At 49.1% G+C, this 12934-nt stretch overlaps 1 pseudogene; it reads right to left on the bottom strand.

The window, feature by feature from the left end:
* The window catches only part of LOC119283503, a 54626-nt pseudogene that overhangs the window by 5023 nt on the left and 36669 nt on the right, over positions 1-12934 (bottom strand).

The following is a 12934-nucleotide window of genomic DNA, read 5'->3' as shown; positions in this document are numbered from 1 at the left end:
ACTCTCGCAGAAGAAGAGTACGCGCGCTAGCGCGCCCCAAGACGTCAAACAACACTACCTCACTCAGGGGTGGTATTCATTCTCGATAATATCTATATACGATTTTTTTTAGTTTTCTTTCACCTAGATCAGATCTTAGCTTCTTTAAAGCTTCAGTTAAATTAAGATAGGCCAGAGCCTCACGCATGACAAGCCCATAACCCCTGAAAACGTCCCATTTCCTCTTTAGAAAGTTCAAAAACCAAACAAGGTGTTGTAGTATTCTCGTCATCAGGATAGTCAATTTTCCCCGGAAGACCTAAACCCGTTTGCATTCTCTATCTACCTATATAGAGGCGGTGTAGTTTGTTCTCTAAGCCCATAGTTATCATGTCTCTAGATATGAATACTGGTGATTCAATAAGTTGGCTACTTTGTTCGCACTTTCTATTTGCGTAAGAAAAGTATGCTCCTTTCCCTGCTCCAACTGACAGAGTTCACTAATCCAATCCCAGAAAGGATTGTTCATGTAACTACTATCGAAATTATCCGGACCATATTTCCAACTACACCAGTCCCAATGCACACCCCACCTATTATTAGACCCAATCCAACGAGAATACTATACGAAGGTTCATTCAATTATGACCGCTAAGAGGACGACACAATAGTTCAGAACTAGAGCGGCTGGTGCTCGGACTGATCGGTGAGGGAGTCCTGGACTAAGGGGTCCTCGGACGGCCGGCCTATTAGCCATGGGCCGGACTGATGGGCTGTGAAGATGCGTAGACCAAAGACTGCACCCGTGTCCGGATGGGACTCTCCTTGGCGTGGAAGGCAAGCAGGGCGACTGAATATGTAGATTCCTTTCTCTGTAACCGACCTTGTGTAACCCTAGATCCTCCCGGTGTCTATATAAACCAGAGGACTTAGTCCTGATAGGAGAGATACTCATTACCATAGCCATACAAGCTAGACCTCTAGGGTTTAGTCATTACGATCTCGTGGTAGATCAACTCTTGTAATACTCATATTCATCAATATCAATCAAGTAGGACATAGTGTATTACCTCCATAGAGAGGGCCCGAACCTAGGTAAACATTGTGTCCCTCGTCTCCTGTTACCATCGACCTTAGACACACAGTTCGGGACCCCCTACCCGAGATCTGCCGGTTTTGACACCGACATTGGTGCTTTCATTGAGAGTTCCACTGTGCTGTCGACGAAAGGTTTGATGGCCCCTTCAATCGTCGATAGTGACGCTGTCCAAGGAGAAATCTTCCTCCCCGAACAGATCCTCGTGTTTGGCGGCTTCGCGCTGCGGGCCAACTCATTTAGCCACCTGGAGCAGATCGATAGCTACGCCCCTGGCCATCAGGTCAGATTTGGGAGCCTCAATTATGTTGCGGACATCCGTGGAGATTTGATCTTGGCTGGATTTGATACCGCGGTGACCGTTCCTGGTCACCATGACGAACATGACCTAAATTTGTCGTTAGACCGCACCCTGGAGATAGCTCATGTGACCACTCTGGCCTTAGATCCAGAGCACACTGCGACATCCAAGGAATGGAGGCTCAACCCCACCATGGAGGCCACAGATTCCTCGGTGTTGGAGCCTCACATGGACTTAACGTCACGCAATACTCGTGTCACCGGAACTCTGGACTCTTTTCTGGGTTTAAATTCCGAACCATGTGAGTCCGCGGATACCAAACTTGATCGCTTATCGATCTTCGAGTTCAGCGCCGCAGACGTCTTCCAGCACTCGCCCTTGGGCGATGCACTGAACTCATTAAAGAACTTGTCACTGGCGGGGGACTCACAGCCGAACTATGTACGGTTCGAACTAGAGGCTGATAATGGGGAATTTTGCTTCCCACCAGCCACCCACTTCATAGCCACTGTCGAAGATTTAACCGACATGCTTGACTATGTCTCCGAAGACATCACCAGTACGGACGACGATGCCGACAAGGAGCAAAGCCAAAACCCGCCTTTCACTGGACGAGGGATGACCACCTCTTTCTACGATGTATATATGGTGGACACGCCTGAAAAAACTAACAACGATGATAAAGAGGATCCAATTGAGGATAAACCTCCTAAGAGACAGCCCAAGCGCCAACTTCCTCGATGCCGCCCTAAGTCACGACGTTCCAAAGACTTCAGTACGGGCACCCAAAAAAAAATACTCTGGATGATGCCGAAAATAATGAAGACCCCGTCAAGGTAACCTCCGAACAGGGGGAACGGGATAATGGGCAAGTTAGCCCTGATGAACAGGCCATACATGGAGACTCGGAGGACAGTAATTATCTTCCACTCTCTGAGGAAGAGGAGAGCCTTGGCAACGAGGATTTCATCGTGCCCGAGGAACCTCTCAAGCAGGAGAGCTTCAAACACCTGCTAATAGCCACTGCAAGGAGCGTGAAAAAGAAGCAGCTGCAGCTTCAAGCGGACCAAGATCTGGTCAATGATAGATGGACCGAAGTCCTGGCCGCTGAAGAATACAGCCTTAGTGGCCCAGCCAAAAGCTACCCGAAGCGTAGATTGCTACCTCAGTTCGTTGACGAGGCACTGGAGCCCGTACCATCATCGCACAATGCGGCAGGTGGACCACAACTTGGTCCGGATAAAGCGGCAACTCAAGCCGAACACCAGACCTCCCCACCTCGTCGTGAAGGCAAGAATAAAATTGCTCAGGGTTTTACATACAACCTTCGACAGGACTTGGACAGCAGAGCAGGACATGCAAGATCGATCTATGGATCGCGAGGACGTGCCTCAACACACGACGACGACTACCAATTCGGACGTGACAAACCTAGCCACGCCCGGGCCGAAAACCGCAAATGGACTCCATCGGAGGTACATCGCAGTGTGGCCCGACATAGAGGCGCCGCACACCCTCTTTGCTTCACAGACGAAGTAATGGAGCACGAATTTCCCAGACGGGTTCAAACCCATGAATATTGAATCATACGACGGAACAACGGATCTTGCAGTATGGATCGAGGACTTCCTCCTCCATATCCACATGGCTCGCGGAGATGACCTTCATGCCATCAAATGCCTACCACTAGAACTCAAAGGACCAGCTCGGTACTGGTTAAACAGTCTACCGGAAAATTCTATTGGCAGCTGGGAAGATTTGGAAGACGCCTCTCGCGACAATTCCCAAGGAACATATGTCCGGCCACCAGACGCTGATGACTTAAGTCACATTGTCCAGCAGACGTGCGACAGGAGGTCCAAAATAACTTTTTGTAGACCGCACTCTTTTTTCGATCCTGTAACATTCCTTTTTCCTACGCCTTCGACCTAGGGCATATCAAATAGCCGGGGTTGTGGCCTTTATATATATCAAGTAATCATTGGAATATCGCTCAGGTCCCAGTAAACATTATCCGAATTAATCATCTGCGTCTTTCCGCAAATGAATATGCCTCCTATGGTTGTTTCACAGATATACCCCGGCTTAACCTGCCAGGGGCTCGGTATGGGAACAAATGAGTTGCCAACAAAGTCCGAATAGCTTTTATAGCGTACTTCGGCGTCGCGAGTTTGGCCTTATATGCATCAGCTCCGAATCATGTCTTGGGTCAATGTTTGGGTTGCCCTGCTCATGTGCTTGCTATCTTACGTTCCGCTCTATTGGCTAGGGTAGTAAACGGAGAACTACTGCGATTGTGCTTCCGGTTCATCTGGTCAAGCACCTCAGTAGAGCAAGCTGAAAATCATTTGTCATGATGCTGCGAGAGCTAGTCAACCACTCGATGTCTTATCGGAATCTGTCGCGATTCCCTCCGTATTACATGAAGGACCCTTTTTTCAGGTCATATATGTAACGCACCATATTGGAATAAGCCGTACGCATACCAGGGGCTATATCATAGCCCCCCTATAAAACCCCTATGGCTAAGTGAAAGTGTTAACGCCCTATAGTCTGATTGCCTGGTTTGCCGCATTATCACCTCCTTGATGGACCAAGACATTGGGTCAAGAGTGATCAAATGCTTTTCAGAACACCCCCGTACTTCCTACGAGGGGGCTGAAGCTGACGACTAGAAAACTTTCAGATTATATTAAAACGGCCCCACGGGAGGAACACAAGCTTTTCGAGCAACATATAAAAATAGATTAAGTATAAAATTGTCTTTTACAATTCTCATACACCTCACTCGAACATTATGTCTTTCAACCATTGACCCTCTATCAAGCGGGCGGCCTCTTGGACATCTTCAAAATAATGCTCCGGTTCGTAATGGTCCTTGCCCTTGGGTGGACTCTTTGTCGCAACATCGATGGCCTTCATCTTCGCCTAGAATGTCTTGACACGGGCAAAGGCCATCCGTGCAACCTCAATGCACACCGACTGCTTCATAGCATCGATATGTGGCACCGCATCAACAAGCCGCTGCACCAAGCCAAAGTAGCTATTCGGAACAGGCTCAGTTGGCCACAACCGGATTATCACGTTCTTCATGGCAGCACAAGATATCCTATGAAGCTCGGCCCATTGGGACATCTGTTCATTCAGCAACAGAGGGCGCTTCGACGCGCCAAATTGTGACCAGAAAAGCTTCTCCGTTGCATACCCCTCTCGCACCTGGTAAAACTACGCCACATTGGAAGAACTCTTCGGCAAGTCTAAAAACTCGTCCGGAGATCTCCACACTTGGTTAAGCTGAGCATAGTTCGGATCACCGAACTTAGTTTGTAACAAAAAGGGCTTACCAGCCGCAATCTCCCCAGCTTGCCGGATCTCCTCACGGGCTGCTCTGGATTCAAACCGCGCTTCTCTCGCCTCTCGTAAGGCCTTGTCAAGTTCAGCCGTTTTGGCTTCATTTTCATTCTCAAGAAGTCCACAACAGCTAGCAGCATTTTTTAGTTCAAGCACCATCGTGGATATCTTCTCCTCGTCTTGGTGCCGAGCAGCTTGTTCGGCTTTTAGCCCAGCCGATGCCTTTTCGGCAGCCGCATTACTAAATCGGGCCTGCTCCTTGGCCCGGGCTAGCTCTGCCCGAAGAATTTCAATGGCGGCAGCACCATCTGCAGCCATGCATACTCCAGTATATAACTTTCAGGATCATGCTTATATCACAAAAATGTATGTGAAGGGACTGCCCCGAATACATACCTTGCGCCTCGTCAAGACGCATATTGATTAACGCAATGTCATAACCGGCCACATCAAGCTTCCGCTGCAGCTCGGTAATATCCGTAGTCTGGGAAGTAGCCAGGGGGAAGCAGCCTGTGTTCAAGTTAATCAGATTATTCCTCGAATATTTCTTCTTGATCCTCCGTTCGCTTCCCATGGGAAGCCAACCCGAGTCTCAGGGGCTACTACCTATACAGAGGTGCATCTTTGCAAATAAGATATAGTTGAAAACATTACATCGCAAACCTCGAAGCCTCTTAGTAGGCCCACGAAGGCCTCATTCAATCCGCTTTTCGCGGACAGGACCTTCTGGACCGCCGTGCCCATCAAGGTACGATGTTCCTCTGAGACGGACGCCTGTCGCAACATGTTCGTCAATATCTCCGGCGCCTCTTGGTCTCTGGAGGCTGCTATAGGAGTACGACCTCCCTTTGAAGGGATCCATTTATTCGTATCCGGCTGTAGACCGGACTGATCAGGACCCTCATTGTTCATCCCGAGACCCTGGGCTACCGATGTATCACCTTCGGGTAGTATCTTCGTCGTCCCTCTCACCACCTGTTGATCAGGGGAGACCCTCTATGACGACACCTCGAAGTCGTCCGCCCTGTTGGGCGAGGAGACCGGTGGAGGCATCTTGCTTTCCATCATCTCCGGGAGAAGATCCCCTGAGGAAGAGGATCGTTGACTGCATGCCGAACTACAAAAAACTTATATTCTAGATGATTACAAGAAAGGAACGGGACATGTTTAAAACACTCTTGTTCACTTAAGGTTCGGCCGGAAGCTTATCCTTGTCATGGGATTGCGCGACAGCGTTGTCCTCCAAGTCCGGGCCACCCATCAGAGGCATCTTTCCTCGCTTAGGAGCCTATTTCTCCAAATCTTCGGAGGCGGCCCTTTTCTTCCCATGGGGGGAGGAGATAGTGGCCCCCCTTCACTTTTGTCTTCGGATGAGGGAATTTTGATCCCTCCGGACACAATGCCTGATGTACCCTTGGAATAGGGTTCATCTTTGGTTCTCCCACTCTCCGTCTCGCCCTCCTTCACAGGCATCTGGAATGGTGCCAGGGCCAGCATCCTTGTTAAAACAGGATTCGCGGGGCCTTCGGGAAGAGGGCCGAACACATAATTAGTTCTGCCTTCTTTATCCAAGCCTGGAAGAAGATAGCTTGCTCAGTACCATATTATGGTATGCATAATTACAAAGTGTTCGGGAGACAAGTGCTTACCGGGGTATCCGAACGGTTGTAGTTAAGGCCAGTGTCCTCAGTAGTGTCCAGCCAATATTTTCGCTTCCCAAAAAACATCTTCCACATCCCTTCGTGCGTAGTGCCGAGTAAGTGGTGGAGGGTTTGTGATCCTTCTAGATTAAGCTCCCACATATGGCGAGACCTGCGCTGGCATGGCAGGATTTGGCGAACTAGCATCACTTGAATCACGTTGACAAGATCGATGTCTCTCTCAAGGAGGGTTCAAATGCGACTCTGTAGATTCTGTACTTCATCAACTGATCCCCAGTCCAGCCCCTTGTTAATCCATGAAGCAAGATGTGGCGGAGGGCCAGAATGGAACGCAGGTATAGCTGCCCACTTGGTACTACGGGGTTCCGTGACATAGAACCACTCTTGCTACCATTGGTTGGAGGTTTTGGTGAAAGAGCCTTTTGTCCAGGGAGTGTTGGTAAGTTTTCTCACTACAACACCATCACACTCTGCCTATTCCCCGTCAATTACCTTCGGCTTCACACTAAAGGTCTTGAGCCATAAGCCGAAGGGCTCGCATGTGATGATAAACACCGAGACATGGAGGAAGGAGTCCGGAGCTAGATCATGAAAATCTAGTCCGTAATAAAACATTTGCCCCCGGACGAAGGGGTGAAGAGCGAAACCTAGCCCTCGAAGGAAGTGGGAGATGAATACAACCCTCTCGCCAGATCTGGGGGTCGGAATAACCTGTCCTTGAGCAGGAAGCATGTGGTGTTTCTCCGCGGTCAAGTATCTGGCTTCCCGAAGCTTTGCAATATACTCCTTTGTAACGGAGGAAGCTACCCATCATCCTTGAGGGCTGGGTCCGGATATAATGGGGAGGCTTGAAGCAATGAAGTTGAACCTTGGGTGCTAGAACTCGAGGTTGGGAAGGCCGAGGAGAAGTTTGGCATAAAAAAGACGTCCCTTGGTTCCTTTATAAAGGCAGCGGGTATTGAACGCCTCCTCCTAAGCCTAAGAGCCTGCCTATTACTAAGGAATCTTCTCCACAGGACGGTTGGGTTACCCACGCTCGTATTGATGAAAATCCCGCAATAAGGGGACACGATCTCTGCTTCGACAAGACGTGCCTATAAAAATGATGCCATGAAACATGGAATGGCGGGACGGGAAACGGTTCAAAATAGTGGTCGGGAAAGCGTGATGTCACATTATTAAAGTTGTTAGCAGATCTAATTCATGAAATACTATTCTCTCTACGGTTGTGTGGGGTGTGTGTGACAGGTCCGGATACAATCATCACGTCTGGAGACTATCTTGGAGTTCGGAAAGAAGGGAACCCTCCTTGCAATGCTGAAGACAAATCTGCGCGCCGGACTCCTCGTCATTGAAGCTAGGTTCAGGGGCTACTGAGGGAGTCCTGGACTAAGGGGTCCTCCGACGTCCAGCTTGTTAGCCATGGGCTGGACTGATGGGCTATGAAGATGCAAAGACCAATGACTGCACCCGTGTCCGGTTGGGACTCTCCTTGGCATGGAAGGCAAGCTGGGCGACCGAATATGTAGATTCCTTTCTCTGTAACCGACCTTGTGTAACCCTAGATCCTCCCGGTGTCGATATAAACTGGAGGACTTAGTCCGGATAGGGGAGATACTCATTACGATAGCCATACAAGCTAGACCTCTAGGGTTTAGTCATTACGATCTCATGGTAGATGAACTCTTGTAATACTCATATTCATCAATATCAATCAAGCATAGCGTAGGGTATTACCTCCATAGAGAGGGCCCAAACCTGGGTAAACATCATGTCCCTTGTCTCCTGTTAACATCGACCTTAGACGCACATTTCGGGACCCCCTACCCAAGATCCGCCGTTTTGACATCGACAATCGGGACCGTGGTTCATCTGTAGCATTGAAGGTTATCGCCATGTCGTTCCAAGGATTGACTGTGGCTACTTGGTTTACTTCGGCGAGGTCATGGAGCGCCCTTTTGCACCGATTGTTAGGAGAAAGGGTCTCAAAGACTGTAAGCACATTGAGATCGTAATCCTCCGGCGAGTACTTGTCTGGGGTAGTGTTGGTGAGGATGGCTTCACCACTCTTAGCCACCTGCCGGAGTATCCAACATGCCCGAAGGCTATGTGTTGGTTCAGATGTTGGCGTCATGTGTATCTGACAAGGCTTGTCGAGCCATTCATCAAGGAAAGTTCTATGTCCCATTAAGGGCTTGATTTTCTTGTCCGTGTAGTGATGATCAGGTGCCCCGTGAGGGTGCATCCTTTTTGCCCAACCGGTGGGTGGCTTAAAGGTCAGTGGTTCCCACCGACCTATCTGGGCATTTCAGGCACTTTCCATTGCACAGTACTTCTGTACTATGTGTGCCAAATCTGCAAAGTGTAGTATACGATTTCGGCTGAATCTAGCCCAAAAGTGATGGATTATTTCCCGAGGTTGCTGCCGTACATATATTAAGTCACATATGTCCGGAGGACCGGAGTTGCTTGGAGAGTATTGCTTGTGGTGGGTGGGTGGGCTTGAATCCAAGCCCTGACCCACTGTGGAATCTGGAATTTGAAAGATTTCTAAGGTTACTGGCCCAGGATCCGGAGTGTCCTCGGAATTTTTAGGCTCAACGTCTGGTTCTATGTTCGGAGGACAAAAGGTCTCTTCCTGAAGATGGGTATCCGGCTCGCAGGGCTCGGAGATCCGAACATAGTTTGTTCTTAGCATAGGAGGATATGCATCCTCACCTCGATCTTCCACAACTATTACCAGGTGGGTGACAGGTGGGGACCTGATTTCCCTCTGATCGGGTTTAAGCCCAATCAGATCATAGTCTGTTGCGACCCCAAGGGCAGCAATGTGATCTAGCAGTTCATTCGAAGACGAGATATCTGCCGGATCCATCCTATCGGTGCTTTCAGGGTCGATGTGGAGATGATTTTTGGCGATCTGAGAGGCCGCCTTGGGCTTAATGGCCGGGCGGATGCCCATGGCAAAACTGTCGAGATGGAGGATCTGTCCAGGCGCTAGGGCCCTTCCATAGGTGATTTTGTCGCTGATTACAAGGCGAGCCATCGATCGTTCTATTGACAATACAGATGAACTCTCAATGAAAGCACCAATGTCGGTGCCAAAACCGGCCGATCTCGGGTAGGGGGTCCCGAGCTGTGCGTTTGAGGATCGACGGTAACAGGAGGCAGGGGACACAATGTTTACCCAGGTTCGGGCCCTCTTGATGGAGGTAATACCCTACTTCCGGCTTGATTGACTTTTGATGAGTATAGGGGTTACAAGAGTTGATCTACCTCGAGATCGTAATGGCTAAACCCTAGATGTTTTGCCTATCTGATTATGATTGCCTCTATGGATTAAACCCTCTGGTTTACATAGACACCGGAAGTACCTAGGGTTGTACAGAGTCGGTTTGTAGAGAAAGGAATCTTCACATCCAAACGCCAAGCTTGCCACCCATGCAAAGGAGAGTCCCATCCAGACCATGGGGAACGCCTTCTGTCTCGTATCTTCATGACCCATCAGTCCAGCCCATGTCGCATAGCCCTACCATCCGAGGACCCCTTAATACAGGACTCCCTCAATTGCCTTTTTACCGACTGATGAAAAATTATGATACATTCGAGTGGACTCCTGAAGCTGAAGCAGCCTTTGTGGAGTTCAAAGCCCTGCTTTCCACCCAGCCGGTGCTTGCTGCTCCGATCAGCAAAGAGCCTCTACTGTTATATATTGTAGCTACTAGTCAAGTTGTCAGCATAGTGCCCACAGTTGAGAGAGAAGAAGAAGGCAAGGCCTATAAAGTTCAACCCATTACATATCTGAAGTCTTGACTCCATCCAAGCAAAGGTATCCGCATTACCAAAAGCTTGTCTATGGAATTTATTTGACTGAGAAGAAAGTTGCACATTATTTCCAAGATCACTCGGTTTCAGTCGTGAGCGACGCTCCATTGTCTAAAATCTTGAACAATTGAGATGCAACCGATCGAGTGGCTAAGTGGGCAATTGAACTTCTTCCTCTCGATAACAAGTTTGAAGCAAAAAAGGCGATCAAGTCTCAAGCAATCGCAGATTTCTTGCCTGAGTGGATTGAGCAACAGCACCAGACTCAAGTTCAGTCGGAACACTGGACCATGTTCTTTGATGGATCCAAGATGTAAAATGGTTCTGGTGCCGGAGTCGTCCTGGTGTCTGCAAGAGGCAATAAACTCAGTTATCTCCTCTAGATTCACTTTGATTCCTCCAATAATGAAGCTGAGTACGAAGCACTTCTCTACGGGTTGCGTACGGCCATCTCACTCGGCATCCGTCGCCTGATGGTCTACGGTGACTTGGATTTGGTAGTTAATGAGGTGATGATGGAGTGGGATGTCAAGAATCCTGGCATGACCAGATACTGCAATGCAGTGAGGAGATTGGAAAGGAAGTTTGAAGGATTGGAGCTCCGCCACATTCCTCGAATGAAGAACCAAGCAGCTGATGAACTGGCAAAAATAGGATCCACTCAGAAATCTATCCCCAACAATGTGTTCCTTGAGCATCTCCATTCCCCATCCATGCAAGAAGATCCCTTTATTGAAGAGCCTCCCCAGCCAATAAGTCCTACCAATCCGATGAAGTCGAGGTTCCAGTAGTTATCGATCTAGTTATGGAGATTCTGGTTATCACCGCCGACTGGACAGTGCCGTATACCGCATACTTGCTCGGACAGGATCTTCCTGAGGATGAAGTTGAAGCCTGTCAGACCGTCTGCAGGTCCAAGGCCTTCACAGTAATAGGCGGACAGCTCTACAGAGAAAGTGTTACTGGCATGGCTTAGTGATGTATCTCTCCTGAGGAGGGTTCATTGATATTGGATGAGATGCACTCAGGGACCTATGGTCACCATGCGTCCTCTCGGACCATCATGGCCAAAGCATACCGAGTAGGGTTCTACTGGCCACGGGCCAATGAAGTTGCAAAAGAGATCGTTGATAAGTGTGAAGTTTTCCAGTTTTACTCGAACATGTCCCACAAGCCCGCATCCACCTTGAATACCATTCCACTCGTCTGGCCATTTGCTGTGTGGGGACTGGACATGATAGGGCCACTCCGGAATGGCAGAAGTGGTTTCACTCACTTGCTCGTGGTAGTCGACAAGTTTACCTAGTGGATCGAAGCCAAGCCTATCCACAAGTTGGATTCAAAGACAACCATCAAGTTTGTGAAAGAGATAGTTTTCCGGTACGGGGTCCCGCACAGCATTATCATAGACAATGGCTCAAACTTCGAATCGGAAGAGTTCAGATAGTATTGCACCTCCTAGGGCACTTGAGTGGATTACGCATCCATTGCACATCCATAGTCGAATGGTCAAGCTGAAAGAGCAAATGGTCTGATCCTCCAAGGCTTGAAACCTCGACTCATGCGCAACCTCGAACACGCAGCTGGGGCGTGGGTAACTGAACTGCCATCTGTTCTGTGGGGGTTGAGGTCGACTCACAATCGGTCCAGTAACCGAACCTCTTTCTTCATGGTATACGGAGCTGAAGCTGTGCTTCCAAATGATTTGTTTCACAATGTACCTCGAGTGGAACTTTCTTCAGAAGCTGAGGCAGAACAAGCACGTCATGACGCAGTGGACCTCCTGGAAGAAGGGCGAGAGATGGCTTTCATTCGGTCGACTATTTATCAACAAGATCTCCGTCCGTTCCATGCTAGGAACGTCAAGGGTCGAGCATTTCAATATGGAGACATAGTGCTCTGAGTGGATCAGCAAAGGCCTCGCAAGCTTGCCCCCGTGTGGGAAGGCCCCTTCCTCATCACTAAGGTGCTACACAATGGAGCCTACCACCTCTACAACTTTGCAAAGAAGATTGATGAGTTGTGTGCCAGGAATACTGATCTTCTCCGCTTATTTTATACTTAACACTCGGATCGTCGAGATGTAATAAGAGTACTCTTAGTTCATTTTATCAGGACATGACACCTGCAGTCCCATAATGATTGTTTTTGCAAAAACATGTGTTCAAATCCCTTAGTGGGTGGCTTAGCTGCGAACTAGTTTTGCTATGTTTAAAAACTGCTCGGAGTGGAGAGCGATCCTCCCACTGGGGGGCTTAGCTGCGAACTTGTTTCGCCTAAGTTTCAAAACTACTCCGATTGGAGAGCGATTCTCCCACTCGAGGGATTAGCTGCGACCTTGTACTCACCTAAGTTAAAAACTGCTCCGAGTGGAGAGCGGTCCTCCCGCTCGGAGGCTTAGCTGCGACCCCATACTCGCCTAAGTTAAAAACTACTCTAAGTGGAGAGCGATCCTCCCACTTGGAGGCTTAGCTGCGACCCCGTACTCACCTAAGTTAAAAACAACTGCGACTGGAGAGCGATCCTCCCACTCGGAGGCTTAGCTGCGACCCTGTACTCGCCGAAGTTAAAAACTAATCCAAGTGGAGAGCGATACTCCCACTCCGAGGTTTAGCTGTGACCCCGTACTGGCCTAAGTTGAAAACTACTCGAAGTGGAGAGCTATCCTCCCACTCGGGGGCTTAGTTGCGACCTTGTACTCACCTAAGTTAAGAAGTACTC

This window comes from Triticum dicoccoides, chromosome 4A (genome assembly GCF_002162155.2).
Source record: "Triticum dicoccoides isolate Atlit2015 ecotype Zavitan chromosome 4A, WEW_v2.0, whole genome shotgun sequence".
Classification (NCBI taxonomy): Eukaryota; Viridiplantae; Streptophyta; class Magnoliopsida; order Poales; family Poaceae; genus Triticum; species Triticum dicoccoides.
This window is presented reverse-complemented; position numbering and strand designations above follow the sequence as displayed.